The sequence below is a fragment of the Misgurnus anguillicaudatus genome, chromosome 20, assembly GCF_027580225.2.
Source record: "Misgurnus anguillicaudatus chromosome 20, ASM2758022v2, whole genome shotgun sequence".
NCBI lineage: Eukaryota > Metazoa > Chordata > Actinopteri > Cypriniformes > Cobitidae > Misgurnus > Misgurnus anguillicaudatus.
Window position 1 is genome coordinate 23,650,556 of NC_073356.2, and position 18,023 is coordinate 23,668,578.

Below are 18,023 nucleotides of genomic sequence, written 5' to 3' on the forward strand. Positions count from 1 at the left end.
ATACCAAAAGGGCCTAAGGCCAAACCCCACACACATATTTAAAGAGCCAAGACCCAGATAAAGAGAATAATTAGCTTTGGCAGAGCCATGAACTTCCTTTTAGCAAGTAAAATTACACAGTCATCCCCCGGTCGTTTATTTGTTGTGAAAATCAAATTCCCTGCTAATTCTGAGCCCACTTGACTTTCATGAGCACATTCTTATAAATGTTTAAAAAAGTGTCGGAATTTGATACACAGAATTTTAGATGAAAGACAAAATAATGAAACAGAAACTCAGTGGGGGAAATGACAAAGTGTAAACAAGCTTATTCGTGACAATAAATATGGGAGTTGAGGGAACAAGTGAATAGATGGATGAATGAATTCTTGCTTATGGTCTTGATAGACAAAGTAAGAAACCATATACACAACACCATGTTCGAAAAAAATATGGAAATCTTTATATTCATTTTGGACTGTCACTGTAAAAAGTGAAAGTTAAAAAAATGAGCACTTCATCGTATGGCGCAAGAGCACTCAGTTTGCAGCACCTTGACCTCGGCGCCCAGCAACATCATCATTCCTGACCTCGGAAGTTTGAGCAAGGGGCAATTTCTCAGGAGTGATGATATATAGACTTAAAAAATTGCCACGTTTTATCTTGTGCCACCATACTCACTCGTGTAACTACTCATGTAACAGTCTTTAAATAGGAAAAACATGGAAGTGTTTGGTGGCTTCTAAATCCATCCCTGTTTGTATCCTAAGGAATGAATGGTTCTAGGCTAAATGCTAACACATTCACAATGCGCTGTACAAAGATTAAGTGCATGCATTGAAAAAAAGAGGTATGTATTAATTTGTCTAAGTTGCGGTAAGAACATAGTAAAATATAGAAAACCGTGGTTTTCCTTTAAAGTGAAAAATGTAAGTAGAAAAAGCTTATTTTTAGGTGTTACCAGTAAAATCAATGTTTATTTACCTTAAATTTTTCACTTAAAATAAGAAAAACTAAGTTGAAAAATCTTACATATTGAAAGGTGCAGTGTGTAGATTTTAGTGTTGTGAATTGTACCCCTCCCTTTCGAAGCACACAGAGAAGCTACGGTAGTCGCCACAGGACACACATATCATCGTCAGAGACAACCTATGTCCATTAAGGGCTAATTAAGAAACATGATGGCACAAAATGGGGGGACCTGCGGTGTATGTAGATAAAAATGGCTGATTCTAAGGTAATAAAAACAATACAATTCATTTTGTAAGGTCATTGAAAACATAGTTATCTATATTAGAATGCATTGCTGTCAAAAGATCCTTCTAAAATTTACACACTGCACCTTTAAGTGTTACCAAAAAGTATATATTTTTTTAAAGTAGATCCAACTTTTATTTTAAAGTGTACATTTACATGACAACAGCATTGTGAGGGCCTGAAAAAACAAAGGATAGTATGTTGTTAGTACATTGTCTTGTAAACACACAAGTGGATTAATACTCCAGGTATATTTGGGAGTTTTTCATTGTTAAAAGCCTGAATCTTTGCTTTTACATAAAAGGACCTCCTTTTATTAGAAACACAACACTGTACTCAGATCAGCAAAGATTCCTATTTATGCAATGACACTACCAGTCAGGATGAAGATGAGATGACAGCAAACAGAGTCTTGAATTAAGTATTTAATTAAACTCCAGCCTTGTGACACCCTGCATTAGTCAGGCTGCTGAGATGCCACCGAGATAAATGAGGTGTGGATTTTTGAAACTTTGTTCATGATAACTTCTCATTAATACTCGGCATAATTAATGCTGGCATTCAGCGCATGGGAGCCACTAATTACAGCACTGCCTCTTTACACACACCTGATGAAATATGTGCAGCGGAAGAAGACGACTCAGAATTGCAAAGCATCGTGGATCACGCACAGTTATTCATCTCTCTCAATGCTAGAAAAAATACTGTGTGTCTCAGTGGTATAAGGATACAGTCACATTTAAGGGACCGTGGTCGTTGAAGAACAATAATGCCAATAAGTCCCCAGTGAGATTTCTGGGAGAGAGCCGTAACAAGTCGGGCATAGTGAGAGATTACAAACACAGTAGATTGTATTACGTATTTGGCAGATGCTTTTATCCAAAGCAACTTAAAGTGCATTCAAGGTATATATTTTATCACTATATGTGATCCCTGGGCTCAAACCCACAACCTTTTGCACTGCTAACACAATGGTGTACTAAGCTACAGAAACATTTATGCCTGATGACTGTGCAATACTGAATAATCTTGCAGTACATCAAGCATATAAACACAGAAATGAATAAATTTCAGAGCCTGCGGCAAAGTTGTTCCCATTTGCTTCATGTTGCTTGTTGTTCTCTAGCGTAAATTACAGCAAGATCTTGTTTTACAGGACAGATGAACATGCTGAAATCAATGCTTTTAGAGACTCACATGTGCAACGAGCACTGTGAGACCCTGTTAACATCTGGTTATAGTAATTCCTTTCGAGCAACTTACTACTGTCTATTTTTTTAAGCACTAATTCAAAAGTACAGTACAGTGCATTGATTTTTACATTTATTACAGTATGGCAAAGAGAATTGTTGCTCTAAAAGAGAAAAGCAGTAAAGGTCACATTTTAAGGACTGAGATAGCTGTGGGGACCATGGGGAAGGACATTTTGGCATCTCCAGTTCAGCATGCCTTTGCACTGTGGGGGGAAACCAGAGTACCCCACGCTCCAATTGTATTTGTTAAAGCAACACTATGTAGTTTCCATGTAAAAATGACTTACAGCTCCCCCATGTGGTTGAAAAGCGCAACAGTGCCTGGTATCAGACCCTCTTCTGCAGGCAGGGGGAGGGGCGGGGCTGTGTTTCCTACCCTCCACCGCCACTTTCAGAGTGTGCTTGTAGCAGCTAGGAGGCTGCTCAGGTTGCAGCAACAGTACAATTTGTCCAGTTAAAAGTTGTTCTATCACTGAAATAATTTTAGAGACATTATTTAAAGGTAAAAAAACTACATAGTGCTGCTTTAATACATTAGCAAAGATGTATTTAGTTATTGCATTAGCTAACATGAAATAACAATGAACAACAAAGCAGTTATTAATCTTAGTTCATGTTAAATTCAGCATTTACTAATACATTTAAAACACATAAACTTAAATGAACAACTGTATCAGCATTTACAGATTTAAAGAATGCTATTAAATGATATATTGCTTATTGCTAGCTAATGCATTTCCAGATGTTAACAAATACAATCTTATTGTGAAGTTTTACCAAAAGAATAAATATATTTTAATAGACCTTTGTGGTCTGGCTACTTATTCAGTGTGTGGACAGAACTTGTTGGGTGTTGTGACCACATGTTACAGTAAAATCGCTTTAATGACAGCCTCGAGTGGCTTATTGCAATTATAAAAATTAAGCAACAGCAATTTACATTTTTGTTTATTTAATAACTGAATAAACAACTCCTTCGCCAAGTAATCCTGCGCTGATGTTAATTGCAAGCTATTCTAGCTTCATACTGTTGATAAAAGGACTGCGTTTGCCAAGCAAAAACTTTATACTGTAGCAAGTTTACCAGCACATCAATATAAAATGTGCAGTCACAGGTGTGTGTCCTTTAAAGGGACACTTTTTAAAAAATAGGCTTATTCTCCAGTTCCCCTAGAGGTAAACATTTAATTTTTACAGTTTTGGAATCTATTCAGCTGATCTCCGGGTCTGGCGGTACCACTTTTAGCATAGCTTAGCATAATCCATTGTATCTGATTAGACCATTAGCATCGCGCTCAAAAATAACTAAAGAGTTTTGATATTTTTCCTATTTAAAACTTGACCCTTCTGTAGTTACATCGTGTACTAAGACAGATGGAAAATTAAAAGTTGTGATTTTCTAGGCAGAAATGGCAAGGAACTATACTCTTATTCTTGCGTAATAATCAAAGACTTTGCTGCCGTAACATGGCTGCAAAAGGGGCAATGATATTACGCAGCACCCGAAAATAGTCTTTCAATATAGGGGCGGTTTTCCGGACAGGGCTTATTCTAGTCCTAGACTAAAATGCTTGTTTGTGTCATGATCCTGTCAGCCCTGTATGTATTTCCCCTTGCTTCATCGTGGCTGCCCTTATTATTGTTGTTTTGTGTGAAGAGTCACGTGGCCTGTGTTTTGTGTTTGTGAACCTCGTGCTCTCCTGTCTTAAGTCTTGACCCTGCCCCTCGTTTCCTTGTTAATTATTCATTATTAGTTAACTCCCTTCACCTGTGTGTCCTAGTTCTCCCCTATTTAATGCCCTTGTGTCTACTGTCTTGTGCTGAAACATTGTTCATCTTATGATGACGTTGTGTGTTCTTGTCTTGTCACATCCTGCCCTGTTTAGTGTCATGTTACGTTATTCATTTGGATTATTGTCTTTGTTTTACCCCCTCGAAGGTGTTTTTGTTATATAATAAAAGTCTTTTGGTTGAGAGCTGTCTGCACTTGGGTTCTGTCTTCCCCACACATGACAGTTTGTGCCGCCTTAATTTTAAAACATATTGCGCTGACATATCTTAAAGGACAAGTTTGGTATTTTACACTTTAAGCCCTGTTTTCAAATTGTTTGTGATGAAATAGAACGGTTTGGACTGAAATTTGGACATATGATGCTGGCCCGAGAATTTTCGGGTGTTTGTTCTATCACCTCCCACCTCTACAATGGGTGTATAGGTGCACTGGAACAATCCTTCCTAAAATGCATTAAACGTTAGTTTACAAAGACGTGGTCAGGGGTGTTCACTGATATGCTCAGACAAAAATCGCTGCAAAAGATGCTTTCCAACAGCTTTTATCGTAGTTTTTGCCAACTCCATTGACTTGTATTAGATGTGCTGTGAGGTACGGTATTACTCCGCGCGGGGAACTTTGTTTGTATTCTTGCAATTGGCAAAGGTGGATTATCGCCACCAACTGGGCTGGAGTGTCTATTATTCAAGCTCTCAACGGAGGAATATACGGGTGTGAGGCGTTTGGAAAAATAGGTCCACAATATTACAACGAATGCTAAAGCACCTGTTGGAAAGCATCTTTCTGCAGCGATTTTTGTGTGAGCATATCAGTGAACACTCCTGACCACTCGGTGAGTTTCACGTCTTTGTAAACGAAAGTTTAATGCATTTTAGGAAGGATTGTTCGTGTGCACCTAAACAACTTGCCCTGACATATCTTCTAATACATCAGTACCCTTTGTTTTGCCTCAAAATGCACACAAGTAATGTTTTTAGTAAGGCATGTTTGTTAAAACGAATTATATTTCCTAATTAAACTAAGGTCTAGTCCTGGCTTAAGCTAATCCCTGTCCGGGAAACCACCCCATTGAGTTTAAAGTAAGAACCATCTGTTTTATAAAAACCTGTTATGCATGCTGGTCAGCCACACTTTTGATGGGCCTGCGTAATTGACTATTGGCCAGTCAGGTTCAGTTATAATCAAATGTACATTGACCTTGCACTGCAGTTGACACAAATTCAAAATTCAAACAAGCAGCCTCAATCCAGCATCTGCAGATATGTTTGCAGGACGTTTTGATTTTATTAGCTTTATAATAAGTTGGACAGGGAGAATTTTAACAAGCTGTATCCGCAATCGAGCTGCGCCCGGGGTCTTCTCTCAGCCCACCTGATTGCAATTGTCAGATTTTGTGCGACAGACCTGTTACCCTTAACAGAGAACAATTAGTGAAAGAGGCGGTCATGACAAAACCTAGAGGAAATTAACTCCATATTTGCATGCAGACGTGTCGGTTAATAGCTTAATTGCATGATAAATTGCTCTTTGCTGCGGAATCTGTTGCGAAATATCGTTCTTTAAATGGATATCACTCGTTCATAAATTTATTTGCGACAGCGTTTTCTTTTACAACCAGACCCCCTGAATTGTCAGCGCAGTATTTATTAGCTCAGCTCACAAATGTCAAATCTATATACTGTGCACTGTCACCAGTGCTTACCAGTCGTTTTTCACTTGTGTTCTTATGGCCTCTGGAATCCCAGATAAACAGGTCATCATCGCATCCGGGACGCCTCTGAGGTCAAAGAGCTTATTACCTCTCAGAGAGGTGTGTAAATAACACTACTCAAAACGAAACGAAAAAGAAATAAAATACTGCTGGAAATGACTAGCCTTCTCCCTCGGTAAAAGTATCAATTGCTTTTTCTGCTCGTGACCTTCCGTAAAATTATTACTGTCGGCGAATAAGCGTTAAACTCCTTCGGATAGCTTCGGTTTGAAGACGATCAAAGCGTACATACATTCGAAGCTGGTTACCTTTTAACAATGCACTGCTGGCTAGTGTTCAACCTGTCTGACGCCTGTCATTCAGTGTCTGGGAGTTCAGGAGCTGCATTCATAAATCATTAATGTTGGAGCGGTGTGGCCACTGCGTCGCGCTGAGATGTCCCTGGCTCTGGGGAGAATATGGTCTCTGGTGACTTGTGATATTAAGGGAAAGCGCCTTCTTTCACAAGATGATTTGTAGGGATACGACCCAACCTGAACAAGGCAGATACTCAAGATAATGAGGTGCTAATTAGAAAATGCAGGCTGAACGGCAGGGGTGGAGAAATGAAAGATTCACTGTGGTGAAGGGAACGACTGGATAATTGGACACTTTGGTATACTTGTATGAACATCATGGAGAATGCATTGCAAAAAAGTCTACTGTATTATTTCTGCTACTACTGATTTTATAAATGTGGTTATTATTTATGAATTTCAGGTGCTGCTGTCAACCTGTCTGGTGGTGACAATGCTGTCTCAGTATGTATTTGTATATATTAGTGAATTTTCCTACAACCTCCTATAACTAGTACTAATTCACACATTCAGTTTAGAATAATGAACAATACATTTGACAGATTCCATCTAAAAGAGTTTGTTTCTTTTCCGTTCAAAAGCAAAAACGTTTAAAGAGCACCTATTGTCTGATTCACGATTTTAAATTTCCTTTGGTGTGTAGGTGTGTATTAGTACATGTTAACAATATGCAAAAGGTACAAATCCCAAAGTAACAATGATGAAAGTTATTGTTTCCATCGTAAATCTCTTTTCTTGGACTACAACAAACACACGGATTGTAGGCAACAGTTTACTTCCTGGGATTGGCCGACATTATCATAATTCCTCACACTTGGACTCACAGCCTGTAAATTAACTCCTGTTAGCATTGCATTGTGACCGAATCTTTCAAACATGGTTTGAGCGTCACATTTCCAGCTGATGTCAGAGGTATTCATGCCAATCACAACGTACAACGATTAGCAATCAGGGACACAGCACTTTTTAAATCGATGAGTTTTGTCCCTGAATCAGTGCAATTCAGGACGAAAGTGAAACGGTATGTGCGGTATGTGGAAAATAATGTGTTTTTTGAACCATAAACCACGCGAACACATTGTATTATACTAAAAACAAAAAATAACGTTTTTTAGCAATAAAATGGGTGCTCTTTAATAGATTATGAAAATTAAATTGTTCAGAAATTGGTACTGGAAATTTAATCCATTTGTGACCCTGGACCACAAAAATAAGGGTCAATTAATATAAAATGTCTGATGAAATAAGCTTTCCGTTGAGGTATGGTTTGTTAGGATAGGACAATATTTAGCCGAGATACAACTTTTTGAAAATCTGAGCCAAAAATCAAAATATTAAGAAAATCCCTTTAAAGTTGACCAAATGAAGTCCTAAGCAACACATATTACTAATGATAGTTACTTTTTCATATTTACGCTAGGAATTTTACCAAATATCTTCATGGAACATGATCTTTACTTAATATCCTAATGATTTTTGGCATACAGTTTGATCATTTTGACCCATCCAATGTATTGTTGGCTATTGCTACACTGTAAAAAATTTGCTGTAATTATGCAGCTGGTTGCCAGTAGCTTACTGTAGAAGATAAAGACTAAAAATGTTTCATGTTCATTTAACTTTGAACAAACTGTTGCCAGTAAATAACCTAAATGTAAAATCTACGGTAAGTTACTGGCAACCAGCTGCTAGTAATACTGTTTTTTCTACAGAATTTTTTTACAGTGTACAAATATACATGTGCAACTTATGCACTGTAAAAAATCTTTGCTGCCTTACTTTTTGTTGAATCAAATTAGATTTACAAGTCATGTCAACTTACTATTATTTATCTTAACAAGAGATAAGTTGCTACAAAAAAGTAAAAAAAGTAAACTTCATTTTATAAGTTATAACAACTCATCAATATATAACAACTCATCTCTTTTTAAGATAAATAAAAGTAAGTTGAAATGACTTGTAAATCTGAGTTGATTCAACAAAACATTTTAAGGCAGCAAATAATTCTTTACAGTGTGGGTTTTGTGGTCAAGGGTCACATTTGTAGTTAGGCATGGGCCGGTATAAGATTCTGGCGGTATGATAACTTTTACCAAAAATACCTCGGTTTCGCAGTGTTGCGGTAATGCCATTGCAACACTAAAATGTGTTATTTTCAAATGACAGGTACAAATAAATCCTTTAAATTATTATATGCTTTTAACAATATATCATATTTTAGTAATGTATATTAAATGTAAACAACAAATCAATCACATGACTAAATGATTTAATGAATTTTGTATAAACACAGCTCATACCTTGGAGATGGTATCACAGAACATTTTAGTGGTTATGAAATTTGACTGTTTAAAAACTCGGTATACCTTGAAACCGGTATCCGGCCTATGCCTATTTGTAGTAATGTTCCTAATGTGGCATTGTAAATGTAAAAAATAGCATTTATTAGCATTATAAATTTCACTGGGATCACCCAAACTGGCCTTGTGTCACTAGACCAATTTATTAACGGAATCATACATTAGATCAGTGGTTCTCAAACTGGGGGCCGCGAGATGGTGCCAGGGGGGCCCCAGTTTTTTGACATTTTATAAAATACATTAATTTATCATGAATTCTGTGTAATTAAACCTAAAAATATATAAGGCTACTAACCAACAGCACTACTTTGAATAATTTTATATGTTTTGTTTGATTAAAATTTTACATTTTAGAACAAATTTGTCATACATTTCCTTTGGGGGGGCCACAAAGAAATGCACTGTACACAAGGGGGGCCGCACGCTGAAAAAGTTTGAGAACCACTGCGTTAGATTTCATTCTTTCGTATCTTTTAGTCTGTGTGAAATCTCATTACATTACACAAACTGCACATTGGGTATATTATTCAAATTATACAGTGATTTTTGTATTTCATAATCACTCCAACCACTGCACCACATACTTAGTACATAGTTTATCTACAAACCTCCAAGATTTGTATTCATACTGTATGTTGTATTAGTTCCTATGCCTTTAAACAAGAATGAGCTTGATAACTGAACAAGCAAATGTGTGCATTGTTTTTTCTGCTACTGTAGATACTGTTTTTCCTCTTTGAAATAAGACCACACTAACACTTTCAAAAGAGATATGACAACAAAGGAGAGATATAAATCCCATTATTGTATGCCTTGGCGATTTTCTTTACTGAAAAGACAACTAGCATTAGAAATACAACACTAAATGTGCAACCAACTCACAATGTCTTGAATTATTTACTGTTATAAACAGGATAAGCTTACATAACTTACTGCATCTTCATAGCATTCTCCTCATATTCTTTATCATACAACCACAGGACTACTAAATGATGTGTTTGCTTTAGTTTCTGAAAACTCTATATAAACTCTACAGGACACACTTAAACTACTAGAAAAGTCCGCACAATTATGCACCTTCATGCTAAGAAATACAAGGTTCCTGTAGCTCAGCTGGCAGAGACTTGCATTAGCAATGCCAAGGTCATTGGCCTTATTTACAGAGAGCATAGGTACCGATAACCCACACCTGAAGTACACTGTAAGTGACACTGAATGGATATTTATGTCAAATGTACAGAAATGCTGTCTATTAAAAGTTTCAGTCAGGTTTTAGGCCTAATCATAATTTAGAAGCAGTCTTTCTAATCCCTTTAGTCTTCCACCTCCAACAACTGCATTAAGTTACTGAATATTTTTATATACAATATGCAAATTTAACTTTTATATTGTAAAGCACACTGAGCAAGATGCCCCACTGTTGCAATAAACTGGAGCTAATTCAAACCAGACTCTGAAAATATATGATCATATTAGTTCAACATTATCATCTCATGGATTATCTGTTCTGTGAATTAGAAGAAATAAAATAATATAATAATAAAACACTTCTGCTTAAAAAGAAAGCACTTAACAGATCTAATAAAACCTCAGTAGTAGGTACCTATCAAACCTTTTGCGAATTTCTCATCTTTTAGTGTCAAGAACAGCTAAATCCATTAAAGAAAGAAAATTTTTTCATCTGGGTCCTATAGGCTTTACAACAACCTATAGCAAAGCTCTCGACACTCTTATATTAAATCATAGACTACAGATTTAGAATCGCTCTTTTTCTAAATCCTAGACCTAGACTAAAGACTTGCACCCTAGACTAAAGACTCATCTGTTAATTTCAACCCAAACTCACAGCAAGTCTTGTTATAGGCACAAAAATGTTTGATTAATTTATTCGTGTTCATGGACACGATTTTCCACTTTTTTCGTGCCATTTAGCACGATTGTCTTTTTTTGTGTCAGTCAACACGAATTTCTACGAAATAGTTTTCGTGGCACGACTTTCTTTTTTGTTTCATTTTATGTATTGTTTTCTCATTGTTTTTTTACCATTGTTGCTTGGGTTTGGGGTTCACTGTAAAAAAAATTGCTGTAATTATGCAGCTGGTTGCTAGTAACTTACTGAAGCAGATAAAGACTAAAAATGTCTGATGTTCATTTAACTTTGAACAAACTGTTGCAAATAAATAACATAAATGTAAAATCTAATTTGCCAGCAATACCCAGTAATACTGTAATTTCTAGAGACATTTTTTACAGCGTGACTTTTTGTTCCATTTCAGACATCCAAACCCCAACTCTAACCCCAACACCAGGCGAAAATAGTTGTAAAATCGGAAGAAAATCATGTAGAAAGCAATAAAATTACATCCTAACCCAAATCTAACCCCAACCCCAAGCGACAATGATTTAAAATATAGGAAAAACAACGAGGAGAACAATACATAAAATGACACGAAAAAGAAAGTCGTGCCATGAACAAAAAAAACTATTTATAGAAATTCGTGTTGACTGAGATGAAAAAGACATTCGTGCTCAATGGCACGGAAAAAAAGCGGAAAATCGTGTCCATGAACACGAATAAATTGATCAAATATTTTGTGACTATAAAACGACTTGCCGTGAGATTGTGTTGTTAAAGGCGGACGATGTTTGATAAACGCTTTGGAAAAGGAGACGGGCGACTACCAAAACACACTTATAGCCAATCAGCAGTAAGGAGCGTGTCTACTAACCGACATCCTTGCCGGGTTGCGTATATGTGTGGGGCGGGTCTATCAACAGAAGGTCCAGATTCTATTGGGGTAGGGGCGTGTTTGTTTAGGTGATTTCAAATATCAACATTGGCTTTCAAACATCGTGGACCCCGCCTTTAATTTAATATTTAATAAACATAGAAATGAGAAAACAATATATAAGAGAAAAAAATATGTAAAAATAAGAGACACACAATAAAAACAAAGATAAGTGAGTATTTAAAAAAAATATTTCAATAAAACAGTTTAAAATATGTTAAAAATATTAAAACAGGTATAAAAATACAACTACACAATTTTTCCTAAGATTTAAGTCCATTCTTTCTTTTTTCTCCCAGCGACCACCGACCGCTTCCCTTTAATTTCTACATTTTTTTATTCTTATGAAATTTCATAATATAGTATTTTTTTAAATATAGTATGTAATAGTATTTTTTCTGCTGGATCACCTAGCTGCGACAACCTACCACTTCCTTAAACTTTTCTTTTTAAATTTTGAATTCTCATAAAATGTTAACGATCGCTTCCCTTTAATTTCTACATTTTTTTTCTTATGAAATTTTATAATATAGTATTTTTTTTAAATATGGTATATAATAGTGTTTTTAATTCTCATAAAATGTTATAAAATATATAGTATAGCCTCTACGCTCAAACTGATTTTGCCAAGTGGTTGATGTCCTCAGGGCAACATATTGTGTTGACCCAAGGACAACATTTTTCTAAATAAAACCTAAACCCACCCCAAACCCCAACCCTAACCATAACCAAACCCTAAAATCAAAGGGACATGATAACTGAAAAACAATGGTCTAGAAACAGCTAATCCTGATTGTAAGCTTAAACTTAAAACAAACTGTAAACTTATTTCTGAAATCTGATTGATTGATTGAAATGTTGTCCCAGGGTCAACATAATGTTGCCCTGAGGACATCAACCACTTGGCAAAATCAGGAGAGCCATATTGCTCAGGATCAGTTAAGTGACATTGGCTTAACTTAGAACTTTCTTCTATACGTTACATTAATACTCCACTCACTAGTATGGTTTAAACTTAGCCGCTGTACTTTGCTACTTTTTGTCCTTTGATTTATTTGTGTGTTTTCTCTTGTTTTTTTATTAATGTAAAGCTGCTTTGAAACAATTAAACAATTGTAAAAAGCGCTATATAAATAAAATTGAATTGAATTCTTTCTCCGGAGACCCATACTGAGGTTCACTAGCCTCTGTCATGCCAACCATCAATTTTACAACTGGCCTCCATCTGCCATCCCAGAATCTCATCTGATATAAACCAGCGGCTGTGTCTGTCATCTGCAATCCTCCTGCATTTCTCATGCAGTATTTTATTAATTATATTTACCAAACAAATGAGTCAATATTATAATTACTATTATGTGGCGGAATTACATCTGTTGAAAAACACTGGCACATATGATAATGTCCTCATTCAAAATTTGCATAAAAGCATCTGCTAAATGAATAAATGATGCTTTGAATACATTACTTAAAATACGTGCCAACTCCAGGAGGTGAGCTACACTAACTAAGTCTCACAGAGTTTTTGCATGAAGGAAGATATTTTGAGGAATATTTGCAACCAAACCGATTGTGAGGACCACTCCCTTCCATAGTAGGAAACAAATACTATGGAAGTGAATGGGGCTCATGAACAATTTTTTACGGTGATATTAACATGTTTGCCTGCTAAACACATAATGAAACACCATTTTAAAACCTAATCCAGATTAATATAAACATAAACAAGAAAGTGTTGCATTCACTTTCACTTTTGGCTGCGCACTAGGGAGTTTTGAAGACATTGTTTTTTGTAAAGCTTCTTCGGTACAACATTGTGAAAAGTGCAAAATAAGTCAAACTAAAAACTGATGGCATGTAAAGAGAAAACTTACATACTTTATTTAAAATTTTGATAAAACTGTTTTACACTAGGTCAAGGCAACAGCTCTTGCGAATTCTTTCAGTGTTACAATTATAAATTGCCAGCTAGTGCACTCAAAAACATCTTTGCTAATTCCTGCTCATATTTATTGCATTGTGTTCTACCTCTCAAAAACTTGACTAGTGATGAATATGTGTAAAATTAGCCAGTCCTTCCCAAAGAATGTTGACGGAATGAGTACAAGTCGAAATAAATGAAGGACACAGAACAAAACGTGTTGTGTATTAATGAGCAATGGCACTTTTGAACGCCTGCGCAGCCGAACAAAGGTCACTCCAGTAGCCGTGTTTGACCAAGATAAAGGCCTGTGCATAATCATCCGGTTATGATAAAACCCATTGTGAACAATTGTCCATTGTGCCTGAAATTACAAAAAAGCACGAGATACGAATATCTTCACTTCAGGAGACAAAACAGTGAAGCACTGCAAAGTTATTTCTGCTTATCGGTGAATGGGACAGTGTCCTCACTGCTACCTGAAAGGTATGTTTTGAATCATTTAAACTCTGATGATGGAGAAAGTTATAAATGTTTTAAAGTACAGAAAGCAGGCAGCAAACATAGAAGAACGGTATTACTTTCGGTTGCATAAGTGCACTTCAAGTGATGGCCTAGGACAAGACTCATTTATTAATTGGTGTTCTGAATAAACTTTAAGTTGGATAATTGCCCACAACCAAAACTTACTGCAGCTTTAGTGTCAAAATGTGCCGGATGGCTGAAGACCTATTTTGAACGTTTTGCTCGCAGGAAGAATATTCTGTATAATGCTTAATTAATATTTTGGCTCATGTTTTAAAGTTAAATTTCGTTTTGTTTTAAATGCGTATGCCTTTCTTCTTCTGTGCAACACAAAAGATTTTAATGATGTCCTGTGCACTTTCTAAAATATATATGATAATAGGATCCATCCCGGGTGACCCGAGTGTCATGTTGAACAAAGATGTTTGATATTCAAGGAGGTTCCTCCATTCCATCTTTGACAGAATATTGTTTACATGCAAAGCAAACCTCTTTTGGCTGATAGATAATCGAACTGCTCACCAAGGGCACGGCACTGATGAAAAGTAAGCAAGGGAAAATGCATCACTGGCCCTGGCTGGCAAACACTTTGCTTCAAATTAGCTTATGACTGGCATATGCCAGTCTAGCCTTTCTGTTAGCTGGTTTAACGGTCATACAAATTTTGTGTGTGCGCAAGCGCGTGTGTGTGTGTGTGTCTGTGCGTAGTGTGGCAGTGTTTACAGAAATTTTGTGTATTAAACTCAGGTGACGTTATAGGCTATAATGAATGACAAATTTCTCAATGGCACATTCAAAAACTTTATATTCTTATCATTCACAGCCAGAATTAGGCTGTTAACTGGGTAAAGGCAAAAATATAGACAAATGTGTGATTTATGACGGTAATGTAGCTAAAAACGCCACTGCCTCAGTTTGCAAAGCAATTTTAAATTACCGTATAAACGGGGGATAACTAATATTTGCTCATTTAAGACGGCAAATATTCCTCTTTTTGCAGACATGACTGCACTCATACAGGCTAGCAAACACATTAAAACATCAGCGAAAATACCTTCGATGAGCTTCCACGCTGGATATTTAAAAAACAATAATTTTGAGTTTCAGCTGCCTGTGCCTCTGTGTGACTGTAGCACAGGCGCTCGCGCTCTCCTCCACTCCACTGGCGGTTACGACGCATGCGCAGAACAGATAACAAATTAAACGCGTCATGAGCTCGTTATTCTTTTTCATCTAAATGTCCTGCATTTTGCGTTGTATTCATTATTATGTTTTAATGAATTGTTTTTAGAAACAAAACTTCTGAAAAATACAGTACTGTGCAAAAGTCTTGGCCACCATGCCAGAATTAAATAAGTTGTTTTTACAATGTTATAGTGATCATATATAATTGTTTCTCAGTCTTTTATAGAATAATTGCAGAAAATACAGGAAATATGTATGTAGTGTTAAAAAGAGTATAGAAATGTAAACTGATTTGATTATATGTATGAAGTTTTTAGGGTAAACTCCCCTTCCACTGGAGCAATAGCAGGAAACTGCAGGCTCGCTTAAATATAAATAAAATTAAATCCTAATTTCTAATTTTAAAGAAATTAGTTTTTTTTACTTAATTCTGCTCAAAGACGCTCAAGATGTGTTTAGTGCCAAGAGATGTCACACTAAACACTGACAATGCCTAAAGAAGACATTAAGTCATAAAAATTATTATTTTTATTTTTTTGTACATTTCCTGTATTTTTGTTTGTATCTTAATAAAATAGATTGAAAAATAAATATGAATTGACATTAAAACTTCAACAACAAGTCTGGTGGTGGTGGCCTAGGACTTTTGCACAGTACTGTACATTTGATAGTTTGGTAGAATTACTAAGACTATTAGGGTGGCTACGATGACAGACAGGTGGCTGAAGCCCCTCTAAAAAGGGTCTAGAACCGCTCAGTGTTCACCCATAAAGGTAGAAAAATGAACATTTGAGGTTACTGTACCAACCCAGTGACAGATAAGGTGCATATTTAAAAAAAAACAATTTCTGTTGTGTGTGGAAGGACATCCCCACCATTCGTGGCTGCTACTGTGTACTTTGGATATTTGTATGGCAAGTAACATATTGCAGTAAAAATGTATTTTTTTGTCTTGAGAATAACCTACAGTCCTTTCCTTTTAAAACTGGAGTTTCCTTTCACCCATTCAAAATGGCATATTTTCAGATACAATACTAAGTTCTTTTATAACCCCAAATATCTTTACAGGCTTCTACAGTGACTTTTAGTGTATCTACTCTACAATGAGCCCTGGGGTCAACCAAACCTTCCAGCATCAAAGCCTTCTTGCCATGAAACCTTTGACTACAGTTATTCTGCCAGTCTCAGTTTGGAGAGAAGACAAGCTGTGTGTAGAAGAAGTCTTAGGAGAGTTGTCTTCAAAGAACCTGTCTCTGTCCAAGCACACTAAGGTGTAATACATGTCCTCAAGGTTTGGTTGGCCTTTAAGTTAAATAAATAGGTAGTGAGCATGGAAGATAGATGTCACAAACACTACACAAGTCTCAGAGGAATGATTACAAAAATACTCAAAGGCAAAGAAGTTACTCTCTATGTCAGGTGGTGATTTAAAAATATAAATGATGAAAGTGTAATTTCTTTTAAATGAACAATTCAATTTAAAGGTGCAGTGTGTAATTTTTAAAAGAATCTCTTGACAGAAATGCTAAATAATATACAAAACTATATTATTATGGGTGTATAAAGACCTTTTAATAATGAACCATTATGTTTTTATACCTTAGAATGAGACGTTTTTATCTACATACACAGAGGGTCCCCTTACGTGGAAGTCGCCATTTTGTGCCGCCATGTTTCTACAGAAGCCCTTAACGGACAAACTTTTTTACTAATTTGTCTCCGTCAATGACATGGTAAATGGACTGCATTTATATAGCGCTTTTAACAGACCTATGGCCATCCAAAGCGCTTTACAAGTTTGCCTCACATCCACCCATTCACGCACACATTCATACACCGACGACAGTGTCAGCCATGCAAGGCGCCATCCAGCTCGTCGGGAGCAGCTGGGGTTAGGTGTCTTGCTTTAAGGACACCTCGACACTTGGTGCGGTGGAGCCGGGGATTGAACCACCAACCTTCCGGTTTGTAGACAACCTACATGAACCACTGAGCCACTGTCGACATGTTTTTCCGGTGGCAGCTATGCGTTTCAAACGCGAGGGAAGAGCAGTGGACTGAGCCATTGGTTGCAATTCTCAACCTCACCACTAAATTTACACACTGCACCTTTAAATGGCTATTGCAAATCCCAAAAATATATGACCAGCTTAGAATTACAACTAGATTTATACAACAAACTCGTGTTTGAAGATCAAAGACATTTTTGTCATAAACCTTTTAAAAACACATCTTGACTTTGCATGTGCAGATTGTAGTGCCCATATATGAATAGTTTGGTTGCAAAACAAGATAACTCCGTTTTTAACATTTTTGTCAAAACATGTTTATTATTATGTTTTTATTGTGCTGCTTAGCTGTATTTTATTAGTTATAAAGGCCTAAATCAATAATAATTGGAATGCACAATCAAAAAACGAGATTTTTAACAAGCACTTCAGACTGGCATCCCGCCTACTGTAATCAACCTTGCCCTGACAAGCTGTATATAATGATCCCTTAACCAACAGCCTTGTCAGACAAAAGAAATAAAAAAACAATTGGACGGCGATCAATAGCAGTTTCACACAATTCTGTCAGAGGTCAAAGGTTTCATTTGGATTGTATGTCATGTGACTCTGAGAGCATACAATCCTCTGACTTAAGTTCATCAAGCATCCAAAGGTTAGATCTAGCTTTCCACAATGAACAGAATAATCAATAGACTAAAGTGCTGGTCACTGAACAGTGCAGTTCTTTGAAATAGAAAAAAAAACATAATTTACCCATTTGTTAAATTACATGGTTCAGAGTTTAAACACACAGCAGTTTTTGAAAAAATGTATACTCTAAAAATGTTGGGTTATTTTTAACCCAGCGTTGGATCAAAAAAATATGAACCCAATATGGTGGGTG